The 13,176-nt window shown below is 45.8% G+C and overlaps 1 protein-coding gene across 7 annotated transcripts in view; it reads left to right on the top strand.

The window, feature by feature from the left end:
* The window catches only part of NAV3 (neuron navigator 3), a 688,216-nt gene that overhangs the window by 170,394 nt on the left and 504,646 nt on the right, over nt 1-13,176 (top strand). The window lies entirely within an intron of this gene.

The raw sequence follows: 13,176 nt of genomic DNA, 5'->3' as shown, positions 1-13,176 counted from the left end.
TTGCTTCATTTAAGGCCAGTGAACCATGAGGCAAAGGACTTATTAAAATGTTGGAGACACTAGCTATGGAATTAAACTACCATATACATAAAAGGAACTGCAGTCTCACACTGTCAGTAAATAATTGCTTCAGTCTAGATATGATAAAATTCTTTTTACCTAGCTGCTCAGGTTGAATGTGTTTGGAAGACTTTTTTAAAATATATATTTTATTGCTTTTAAAATAACAATCTTTAGAGCTTAGTAAACAGCATGTTGTCTGGGTTCATATATTTAAAAATAATCAACATAATTCCATAAACAATATATTAATTAATATATTTCCTTGATCTTCTCTTCTTCCAATAGTATTCACCTTTGTCAACTTTAAACAAATATAATTCTTAATATTTTCAATACATATAAGGTTGGATATAAACATTTTTTGTGTGTTTGTATAAATAACAATAACATCCATATAAAACATCTTTTCTGGTAGGCTTATGTTTCAATTGTATTTGTAAAAGTCATCTTATTAAGTCACTATGTGCCCTGTTTTCAAAATTCTTATTTAAGCTTAATTTCCCCTCAGTATTCAAACTATTCTTATCAGTCATAATTTTCTCAAAATTGATTACCTTTAAATATCCAAACTTTTCATTCACATACAACATCCCAGTATTTTTACATTTCATGTATTATAAAAAAATACTATACTACTTATATATTGTCTTCCTCTTACTGTAAGCCCCTTTACATTCAAACTTTATCTATTCTTTTAACCATATTCAAGCAAGTGTTTAATCATATAGTACTCCATCTGGTAGGTCGAATCAAATTTCTTGAATCTAGCTCTAGCCTTCTTCTTTTGCCAAGAAGCTTTCCAAATCAGTATATTCCGCTTGCCAGAGGATTCCTGTATTTTTGTTAGATCTTCTTTCTTATCCTCAAATTTGTTTTGAAGTCTTAAAAGATAAAATACCTTTTCCATTTTCATTGTTGTGGTGAAATCTTGTAGATTTTATTCTGTTTGTGTTAAGTCATAGTTTTCTTCATTTGTAGCTTCCTTATTTAAGTCACTTTCTTCTGGTTTGCATTCTATTATCTGATTTGTTTGTACATTCTTTATCGTCATTTTCTGAGAGTTCTTTAATTGTAAATTTAGGTTGAGAATATGCTCATTTATGTCATCAAAGTTGTTTTGAATCTCATCATGGTTTAAAACTATTGTCATTTGAATCTGTCACAGCATTGCATACATTTCCTCATGGAAAGTATTGGCCTTGTCTTGGAGTATTGCTCCTGCAGATCTCTGATGTTCCAGGCTAAGGCCTTCAGAAGAGAATACTAGATGTGGTTTCCTGTCACTGTTAGGTAGGTATGCAACATCTATTTTGTCTCTCCCCCTCCAGACAATCTTTCACCGATACCATAGTCTCTGTGATTAGCCTTATCAAAACAGCCAATCTTAAAATCCAAACTATCAAATCTTATATGATTATCTTTATATATGGCTTTTGTAATCCAATGCATTTCTAATTGTCAAGGCATCATTGAAAGCAGTGTTTTATAACAGTTTTTCTCTTTTGCCAAAATTGCAGTCCAGAATGTTTAGCCACCTAAAAGCTTTTCAGTAAATTCTCCCCTAGAAGATTAGCCAAGAGTCAAGGTTTTTCTTTCTTTGCAAACAATTCTTGGGCTTAGAAATCACAGCTCAGTGAGTATTTATAGTCCCAGAAGGTCAACAGTTTTTAAAACAAACATTGTTCTCACTCTGTAGTACAGCGGTTCTCAACCTGTGGGTCATGACCCCATTTGGAGTTGAACGACCATTTCACAGGGGTCGCCAAACAAGGCTGTCGGCCATTTTTTCCCCTTTTCTTTAGCTGTGCTACTCCCTCTTATTCTATTGGCTTTTGAAAGCCAATAGAATAGATTCTCTTGAATAGAGTCTAATTCTATTGGCTTTCAAAAGCCAACAGAAATTGTCCAGGCTGTCTCTGCCCTGCTGAGTCCACCAAAAGCCCCAGTCTGCAAACGGTGCTGCAAGGTGAACTTTCTGGAAAGCTTCCCTCCCTGCTGAGCAACTACTAAAAGTAAGTAAAAGAGGGCCAGGGGTGGGAGGTGGGAGGCCGGCGAGCGCAGGGAAGGTTGCTGGTGCATGTGGGGCCCAGCAGGTGCCTTACCTGCCTTGGGCTGGGCCAGCTGGTGGCCCAGCCAGTGGTCGCCCTGCACCATCTCTGCCGCTTGCCGTGGCCATCCAGGAGCGCCTAGGCCTGCCTGCCACTGCCCTGAATGGGCGGTGGCCAAGGTAAGGCTAGCGGGGCAGTGGAGGACGCAGGGAGGGTTGCTGGTGTGTGTGGGGCCTGGTGGGTGCCTTACCTGCCTTTGGCTGGGCCAGTTGGTGGCCCAGCCAGTGGTCAGCTTGTGCCGTCTCTGCCGCTTGCCAGCTATGCCTTGGCTGGCGCAGGGGGCGGCACCACGCATACCCGGCGCTCCCGGGCAGGGAAATACAGGTAGTCCTCGACGTATGACCGGTTGCGGGGTCACGGCATTAGGAAGATTGAGAACCACTGCTGTAGTAGATGGCCCTTGTGTTTTCTTTCCTCTGTTCCCAGATGTTCTTTATTTACCTGAAAATCACTGGGATTCAAAGGAACAAGTTTTTTCTACTTCTGGGCATCTTGCCAATTTCCGAATCAATGCAGTTATAGTTATGCTCTGATTCTCCACTAGGTGTCAGTGTCTATTCATTTTCCAACTTTTAAGACAAAGAATTATTTTCTTTTAGTTTCATCAATACTCTTTCAGATGTGAAATCTTAACAGTTTTCATAATATTCAGATTTATACAGACTGTAATATTATTAACTTCATTTCAATATATTTTAGTCCACCATAAACATTAATTTGCTGCTTCCATCTTTGGAAGGATGGAGGTGTAGTCCCCTCTCTTCTCACTTTCAGAGGATTTTTTGCTACTTGGGGATCTTTTCCAGGAAATCAATTACAAAATAGGAGAGAGAAGATCGATATTCTCACCCAGTTCTAAGCATATTGTTCACCGATGTTCTGGTTAGTGCTTTTGAACTTTGGCTAACTAACTTTGGGCTAGTCAGTGAGGTGTGGCTAGCCTTTCTCCTGTCGGGTTGGAGGGCTTCCTCTGGATCGAGAGGATCTACCGCCATCGTTCCATGATCAGCAGGGGACCTCTCCTTCTTCATCGCCTCTCCGGGGTGACTTTAGACCCATTTAGGTAGGGTGAAACCAGCTGTGGGGTGCGGAGCCCCACAATCCCTTGATCGTTATAACGCAAGACCAGATGTCCTGTGTTTGGAAGACTTCTGATGAGCTGAAGCCTAGAAAGTTTGCAAAGGGAGAAGGTAGAGATCCCCTGAGCTGGGATATGTGCTAGCCTCTCTCCAAAGCCCTTATAAGAATCCCTTGTGTGTTTGGGTGGAAGAGAATAATTCTTATTCAATAGAATAATTTTTATTCGCTCCTATTCAGTGAATTTCCATTTACTGAATAGAAGAGAATAATTCCTATTCACTGATTTATTCATTGGAATAATTCCTTTTCCAGTGCATTCTCCAGCATGATGAATGGAGAATCCACAGATGGGTTGATATTGCCTTTCTGCCGTAGAGATTAAGTCAATCAATCTTTGCCATGCCTCTCTTCCTCCAGCTGGGAATCTCCAGTCATGACTTAGTCTTAGCCCAAGAGAGACATGGTGAAGATTGGCTCTTGTTTCTAGCAGAAAGACAAAACTATGGATTTTCCCAGGTTGTACCCTTCCCTTCTCTGCGCTGATATCAGCGCTGCTTTTCAAACCGCTGAGTGTCAAAGCCTTGAAATATTTATAGCTTCCAGGCCAGCAGAAGTGCAGTGGTCACCATTTTGAGTGCCGCTTTTATTGTTCCTGAGTGGGGGGGACTCTCCCTTCCAGCGAAGGCCATTTAGACTCAAATAGAGTCAATTTTGGCCAGAATTCAGTCAGCAGGCCTATTAGTTAGGCATAGAAGCAGCTGCCACATTTATTAATTTGGACATAATGACGGAACAGGAGGCCATCTTGAAAGCCTTACACACACTCTCAGGCCATTCAGAAGGCCAGAATTAAGGAGCGGCATTTTGAGGGTGCTGCTTCTCCAATTCCAGGCTCCTTGGCAGTTCACATACCTAGGCTATTACAATTAGAGGCAACAACAGCCTCCTTCACTGTGTCTGGATGCAATTTCCAAAGATTTCAGGGCGTGGTTAAGTGCCCGCTTTAATTGCTGCCATTTTCAGCACCTCTTCTTGCCACCAATTTCACTGCTTATAAGTGTGCTGGCTACCCCATTAAGTTGGTCTTGCTGCCACTAACAGAATTATCAGTGTGCTGGCTACCCCATTAAATTGGTTTTGCCGCCACTACCAGGATTGTGAGTGTGCTGGCTATCCCATTAGGTTGGTTGGGCTGCCACCACTTCTAGCCACAGCTTGGCTCCTTGCTATTGGTGTCACCTCTCTGTTGCAAACATCTTGAGATTGCTATTTCTGTGATATCTCTGATTTTGCAATGGCAGATAAAACCACAGAAGCTCAGATATCTCAAGGTGCCTCCAGCTGTTCCTCCAGGCACAAGAAATTCAGATGAGCCAAGCAGGAGGCTGCTGGGAAACTCAGATCCAAAGCTATCTCTGGCAAAAGGTCTTCCAAAGCTGCTGAGAAGGAAGCAAGCAGGAGGAACCAGACATTGGAAAAACAATTCTCCAAAGCTGCAAGGCAAAAAAATGCAAAGGTTGGTCAGATTACTTCTGTTCCCATGGAAGCATTGATTTTTGTCCTCAACAAGCTCCTTCAACTTCTGCTGCTCCAAGTTCCTGGTCTCCAGAAGGGGAAACAGGTCAGTTCATTTTTCCCATGGCAGAACAGGTGGAGATGGTTCCCCAATCCAGTGAGGGGCTTGGCCTTCATATCCTTGCTCTTCCAGTTACAGCTAGACCTCTGGGGCCAGAGGCCACATTCACTCCTAGAGTGGCAAGGTTTTGCCCTCCAGAGGCTCAGGAGACAGAACTATCAGAACGAATGCAGCTTCTGATTTCTCAGGCTATTGCGTAGGGTGTAGCTTCGACCCTACACAGAGAGCTCGACTTGAGTAGATAGCATCAGGGATTCCATCTCACAGCAATGTATTGTATCTCTCCCAGGCGGAAGCAGCCACATACCAAGGGCCAGTTTCCCCCTACAAGTCCTCCAGGAGTAGAAGATTGTTCATAGGGACGATGAACAAAGAGAGCAGGGGATGTCAGAAGATGAGGACCTATCTCCTGATCCCCCTCCTTTCGTATGCCTGTTTAATCTGGCCCTCTTTAAATCCTTACTTCACAAAGCCAGGAGCACTGCTCAACTTGGTCCTGAAAGTATCCCTCAGGCTGAACTTTCCACCAGCCAGGGACTTACCAGTAAGGTATTTTCAGAACCAACGTTTAACCAACAGGACATTCCCTGTCCTCCCCTTTTCCTCAATGTAGTCCAAAGACAATGGGAAATGCCAGGTACTTTTCTACCCCTGGGGGGGACTGATAAAAAGTTATTTAATATGGCTCCAGCACTGTCAGAGGTGCTAGCAGTCCCCACTGTAGATGAGCCCTTAGCACCATTGGTTTCCTCCTTCACTGTGTCTGGAGATATAGCAGGGGTTCTGAAATCAGAGGATAAGAAAGCGGAGCTTAATTTCTGCAGGACCCACCAGGCCTCAACATGGGCAGTAAAGGCAGCTACATCAACTTCCTTTTTTGCCAGAATTTCACTCCTCTGGCTTCGCCAATTGCAAGCTAGGGTCCCTCCAGAAGAGGTACGGAGCACCAAGATTTAAACAAATTAGTGGCTGCATCAGAATACATGGCTGACTCATCATTTCCTCCCGGGCATTAGCATCTAATGTTACCTCTCGCAGACTTCTGTGGCTCAGACAGTGGTGAGCGGATGCTAGGTCCAAGTGGCGGTTGGCCTCAGCCCCATACATGGGAGGCCAGTTATTTGGAGAGGCATTAAACCCTTTTCTGATTGAGAACAATGATAAGCATAAGCTCATGTCCCATCTTATTAGGAGACCAGACAGGAGAGCTACCCCTTACACCACAAGCAATCCTTTCACTCAATTGACACAGGGTCGGAATTCACCCATTACTCCCATCTGTATCCTCCCAGACCAGAACATCAATTCGACAGATCTGGTAACAGGGACAGACCCAGACAGCAATTACAGGCCAAATGGCCCTTTCGAGGTGCAGGAGGCTGTCCTTTCAGAAGGTCCATGTGACACCAAAGGTGCCTCTCCCATAGGGGGCAGATTGGCTCTCTTTGCAGACAAATAGGAGAACACCACTACAGATCTCTGGGTCCTCAACACCATCAGATTCGGCCTGACTCTAGAGTTCAACTCCACCCCCCAAGGCATTTCGTCTCTTGCCCATCATCCAAAAATGCAGTCAAAAGAATCCTCATGAAAGAGGCCATTCGACATCTCCTGGAGATCCAGACCATAGAACCAGTACTGGCAGGGCAGAAGGGATGGGGTTTTTATTCCATTCTGTTCACTGTTCCGAAGGCCTCGGGAGGGTAGAGGGCAATCTTGGATTTAAAGAAATTAAATATCCATTTGGCACACAAGAAGTTCAAGATGCAAACGCTCCAATCCATATTAGCAGGCATCAGAAGGGAGGACCTCCTGATGTCCATCGACTTGACAAAGGTCTACCTACACATTCCCATCCTTCCCGGACACCGGAAATTCCTCAGGTTCTGCTACGCAGGCCACCATTTTCAGTTCAAAGCTCTACCATTTGGCCTGTCATCGGCCCTCAGAGCATTCATAAAGGTCCTAGCAGTGCTGGCTGCGCATCTGAGGACCATTCCAATGCGTGTCCAGTGTTATCTGGACGGCATCCTCATCCAATCCTCCTCAGTCCAGTTGGCTCAGTTAGAACTGGCATTGTCCATCAAGGCACTCCATGACCATGGGTTTTCAATAAATTTTCAGAAAAGCCAGATAGTTCCCTCCACCCGCCTCCTTCACCTGGGCACGGTGATAGATACAAGGACGTGCAAGTTTTACCTGTCTCAGGAACATCGGGACAGTATCCGATCCCTAGTCACCCAGATTCAATGGAAGCAAGTAGTCACCCTAACAAAACTTTCTCAACTGCTAGGAAAGATGGTTTCCTGCATAGCAGTAGTTCCTTGGGCTCGGCTCCACTCCAGAACTCTCCAATGGTTCTTGCTCCCGTTCCAGAGACTAGGCACCAGTTCTTCCAACCACAAGGTACGGGTTCTGTCACAGACCCTGAAATCCCTCCACTGGTGGGTCTCCCCAGTGATGGCCAGGGGAACCTTATTCAAGGAGCCCAACTGACTCATCTTAACATCGGATGCCAGCTTGTTCAGCTGGGGAGCACACCTGCAATTCCAGTTGGCCCAGGATCGATGGCCCCGGACAGATCTGAAGCACAACATAAACTGGTTGGAGCTCAGAGTTATACATCTGGCTCTATGACACTTTCACAACACAGTGGCAAGGCAACATGTTCTAGTCCTCACGGACAACGTGGCGGCGAAAGCCCATATCAACAGGCTCAATTATTAGGAACCTTGGCAGAGACCATCCTCTCGTCCTTCAAGGCAGAGCACATCTTGGGAGAGATGAAACGGCAAGTAGATTTCTTGAGCCTGGCCACAGTGGACCACTCCGAGTGGTTCCTGCACCTGGATCTCTTCAGGAAGATATCAGAGAGGTTCGGTCATCCAGTGCTGGACTTGTTTGCTACCCCGGTGAATTCCCAGCTCCCGAGATTCTTCTCCTGGTTCCCATTTCCAGGGGTGGAAAGGGTAGATGCCCAACACAGCCCATGGCCCAGAGAGCTCCTGTATGCATTCCCTCCTCTTCCTCTGATCCAGGCAGTTATCCGGAAGATACTGCAGGAACGGGCAGAGGTGATACTCATTGCTCCCCACTGGCCAAGACGGCTGTGGTATACCAACCTCGTAGGTCTCTCGATCTCTCCTCTGTGGAGGATACCCCGAGATTGAATCTCCCTCAGCCAGTGGGTTCTACAACACCAAGATCCTCAGTGGCTCCAGCTAACTGCCTGGCATTTGAAAGGAGACTCCTAATAAAAGAGATCTACTCATCAGCTGTGATTGCCATGATTCAGGCTTCAAGAAGGCTTGCAACTAATAGAATCTATGATTACTGGAAGAATTTCTGAAACTGGTATGGGAGACAGCAATTAGATCCAGCTACAATTCCTATTCCAAGAATTTTGGATTTTTTTTTTCAGTTTCAAGTTTTTTATTAATTTTACAATATTACATTTACATATTTGAAAAGTAGCATGGCAGCTGAGCACAGTAATTCCGTTACATTTGAATATCATCAGTACAAATCTCAAATTATTACAACAAAATAATTCCCTCTCTTTCCCCCATGATATCTACTGTCATGTTCAAACCAATACAGTTCTTATTCTATTAATCAAACAAAAATACCTTTCTAATATTCATCAATAATCTTCAGTCTATACATATCTTAATTAATTTGACATTCCACCTTTTAGACAATAACCTAGTAAGTTTTTCTTAACTTTAATTTGCCATTGATACTTAAGTTTAATGTTTAATCTTTATCATTTCCAGGTTTTAAATAATCCCAATTTCTAAGTCTCCTATCTCACATTAGGAGCTAATAATTTTTTTCTTTTCTTCCTTTCACTTCCTTCCTTTCCAGAAAGAGAAAAAAAATTGAAAATAAACCACCAACATTTATACCACAAACCCATATACAAATTTAATTATTAGTACTTATACTTTTTAAGTTTTATTAACCTTTGTCTCAACTCATAACAATATCTTAAATTCAAATCTTAATTATTTGTAGACGTTCAGATTACATTTTTTTTATTGAAAATTTTTAAAAGTTTTTACAAAAAACAAAAAAGACAACAACAACAAAAAACAAAACAACCCTCACCCAACCCCTCCCAAACCACCCCCTCCATCCCCCCCGAGCTTCCCAGAGCTGAATATAGGCTTAATTAAAAATTTAAAAATCCTTAAAAAAAAGTTAAACAACTTATAAAATAATTAACAATAAGATATATATAACAAAAAAAACATAAGCATTAAAAAGAAAAAGTGCTTAAAAAAGAAGAAAAAAGAAAGAAGAAAAAAGATAAAAAAAAAGAAAAAAGAGAAAAAGTACAATCTATAAAATATCAAAGTTTATATACAAGTTATAAAAAGGCTAAATGGTATTTTTCTCCAGCAGGATGGCTGTAGAGTCCAATGGATGGGTTCTATGACAGCCTTCCTGCCCGGCAGACTGGGTAAAAACTTTGGCCACACCCCTTCCTCTGGGCGTGACCCCAGTTTTGATTCAGTCTCGAAGCCCGATAGCAGTGCGAGATTCAGCTCTTCAAAAATCCATAGCTTAAGACAAAATCTCCCTCTTCCCAGACTAAATTTCCAGACGAAATTAGCAATAACAAGACCTTTAGCAGCTGGCTCAGACCGGATCTCCACCCAACGAGGATCGTCGGAGCGGTGAGAGTATCCCCAGGGGCTAGGGAGACCAGCCAAGGGGTTCGGGGGGCTCACCGGGTCGTTTACCGACCCCCAGCACGTTTATCAGCCGATCGGCGCGGGGATCATAGGTTCAGCGCCAAACAGCTGTTCGGCGCGAAAACAGGAGCTACAGCTGATCGGCGCGGACAATTGCGGCCGGAACGGCCGACGGAGCAGCGGAGCCGCGCGCCACCTCAGGGGAGGGTCTCTCCCCCCCTTGCACTTAAAGCCCGAAAGGGCCGCTTTAGCCGGCGTTCGCCGCCTGGCTTGCCCCCCCTTTTCCTTTGCCGGCGCGCAGGGAGGACAAGGAAAATTTCAGAGCCGGCAGCTAGAACCGCCATTGTGAGCCTCGTGGTCTCCATAGGCTGTGGTTGGGGGGAGTGGCCTCCTCCAATTCGCCATTTTGAACGAGCGGATTAACCCGCCGTTCCATTGTGGGTGGGGCTTTTCGCCATCCGGAGGAGCCTACTTGCATTACAAAGAGGGAAGAGGGGGAAAATAGGCAAACTGCAATCAATTCGAACGTGATCTGTTTTTACAGTCACAGATTGGGGGAGTTAAAGTCACCAGTTGCATTGTGTTGGACCAGGGCTGAAGAGTCCTGGAATTAGGTGAGGAGGTGAGGAGGAATAATTTTCTCTAACTGTTCATATAGTGACCTTTAGTCACTGCCTTGCAGGATCTCCTGTCCAAAGAATCCTGTCTGTCCGGCCATTGTTGGTATAGGCAGAGGAGGGCTCAGCCCCAAGCATCTGCATCTGATCTGCGTATCTTATTCCCCCACTCCAGGCATTACCTACTCGGGGTGTCTGGCACAATGGCAGACAATGTCTCGTATTCAGTCACAGAGGTCCCTCAATTGTCCCCCCCACAACAGCAGCAAAAACGCAGATCCTCTGAACCAGAGGTGGGGGGGAAGAAGAAGGCTAAAACAAAGCAACTTACTCAGAAGGGACAATCTAAAACGGCTGAGCGAGAGGCTTTGAGGAGACATTTGGCTTTAGAAAGACAAATTAGCAGGGCACAGAGAACCAATTCCACTGGGACAAGCATGGTTTCCCCTGTCCCAGTAGTGACACCCATCTCAGAACCTACTGCCCAGGAAGTTCTCAAAACTTGGTCTCCTCCTGGGGAAACTGAACAGTTAGATTCCTCCACTCCCTCCTCACCAACTTCTTCACCCGACCACACTCCAGCGTGTCATTCCAGCGACAAAGCGCAGGAGAACATATGGTCGGCACGATTCCAGGCATTCATGCAGGATGCCTTTTCCCAGTTCATGGCTTCTAAGGGACAAGTGGCCTTTCACACACCCCATAAGGGACGACCCAGGCCGCCCCCTACCAACATTTCTGAGACTTCCTCTCAAATAGGAGAGGGTGACTCATTAGACCTTGATATGTCAGACATGCCCCTTTCGGAGGATGAGGAGACTGCACCTGAGCAGGCGACGAGCTCTGGCCTCTTTAACCCTGCGCTCCTAAAATCACTCCTGATAAAGGCAGTCTCCACAGTCAGCCTAACTTCAGTACAGGAGGAGATGCCCTCTACAAGCAAGGAGGCCAATCCTCTATTTGCCAAGAAGGTCTCACAGGATAAGTACATTCCATGTCCGGAGGTCTTCATGACCACGGTAGAGGAACAATGGTCCTCACTGGCAAGCCCACCGGCGCCCAATAGCGTGGAAAGAAAGCTGTTCAACCTTTCTCCCTCATTCTCGAACATGTTAGAGGTTCCTATGGTAGATAACCCCTTGATCTCATTATTTTCTATCTCCGCGATTCCAGGAGACATGGCGGAAGCCTTGAAACCAAAAGAAAAGAAATTTGAACACTCCCTCCGTCGCTCCCACATGGCTTCAGCCTGGGCGGCCAAAGCAGCCACCTCATCATCATTCTTCGCGAGGGCCTGCATTATGTGGCTGAGGGAGCTGCAAAGCACGGTGCCTCCAGATCAGGTCAGAGTACACCAGACACTGGCCAAGCTCCTCGCGGCCTCTCAGTTCACGGCTGACGCTTCGCTGTACGCAACGAAGTACGCAGCAAGATCCATTGCGGCCACAGTAGCCTCGCGTAGACTACTGTGGCTCAAAAATTGGAAGACAGACCTGAGGTCCAAGTGGCGTCTCTCGACGTCCAAATTCAGCGGGGCATTCCTATTTGGGTCCATACTGGACCCACATGTCAGTGAAGGCAGAGACAAGAGGAAAATATTAGTACACCCATCAAAGAAGTTTGATAGGAGAAGCAGTCAAGACTTCCGGAGACAGGGCTCCCGCCCAGGAAGCCCCTGGGAATGGAGGCAGCCCTTTCGGTCAGGGCAATCCTGGGACTGGCCCAGAGGCTCGCGATCCTTCTACCCGAGACAGGATCGACCCCAGGATCGCCAAAGCAGAGGAGCCAGAGGCCAGTTCCAGTCCAGACGCCCATATAGGGGATCGGGAGGCAGATCCTTTAAGCGCACCAAGTGACGCCAAACAGGACACTCCCATCGGGGGTCGGTTAGGAAATTTCATCGAGGTCTGGGAGCAGACCATTACCGACTCCTGGGTCTTGGAAACGATCAGGCATACCCTGACCTTAGACTTCTGTTCTCCCCCACCAAGCCGGTTCATCAGATGTCCCATCTCCAGAAAGGTACACAAGGCAAGGTTGCTAACTTTGGCCATAGCTCACCTCCTGTCAATTCAAGCCATAGAGAGGGTACCAAGGGGAGAGGAAGGAAGAGGATTTTATTCCATCCTCTTCGTTATCCCGAAGCCGTCAGGAGGATGGAGAGCAATATTGGACCTGAAGGGCCTGAATTATTACATAAAATACAGGAGGTTCAAGATGCACTCCTTGAAATCCATCCTAGCCAGCGTCAGGGAAGAGGATCTACTATCCTCAATAGACCTAACAGAGGCGTACCTACACATCCCCATTCATCCCAGCTACCGGAAATTCCTCAGATTCACCTACGCAGGCTGACATTACCAATACAGGGCCCTACCCTTCGGACTATCCTCAGCGCCAAGGGTATTTACCAAGATTCTAGCTGTAATAGCGGCCCATCTCAGACTGATGCCGGTTCGCGTACAGTTCTATCTGGACGACATCTTGATCCAGTCCAGATCTCAGGAACAAGCAAGGGTAGATCTCAAGACCACAATCCGAACCCTGCAGGGGCATGGATTCTCGGTCAATTTGGCCAAAAGTCATCTCACTCCCTCAAGGAGACTGCAACACCTAGGCGCAGTAATAGACTCGTCACAGTGCAGGGTATACCTTTCCCAGGATCGACGAATCAGCATATCCAAGCTAATTCAACAAATTCAGAGAATCAGGAGAGTGCCCTTGATACAGCTCTCGAAACTCCTGGGAAAGATGATATCTTGCATGGGCATTATACCATGGGCAAGACTCCACTTGAGGGAGTTGCAGTGGTTCCTCCTACCTTACCAGAGGAGGAATCTCAGCACCTCCAACAGGAAGGTCTTGGTACCAGCACAGGTGATGAGATCTCTGAAATGGTGGATATCTCCCAAGATACTCAAGGGGAGCATATTCAAAGAGCCGAACAGGGTCACGCTCACGACAGATGCGAG

Source organism: Crotalus tigris, unplaced genomic scaffold (genome assembly GCF_016545835.1).
Source record: "Crotalus tigris isolate CLP2741 ecotype Arizona unplaced genomic scaffold, ASM1654583v1 scf7180000017836.1595184, whole genome shotgun sequence".
Lineage (NCBI taxonomy): Eukaryota > Metazoa > Chordata > Lepidosauria > Squamata > Viperidae > Crotalus > Crotalus tigris.
The sequence above is the reverse complement of the archived record's forward strand: the minus strand, read 5'-3'. Positions and strand labels throughout refer to the sequence as shown.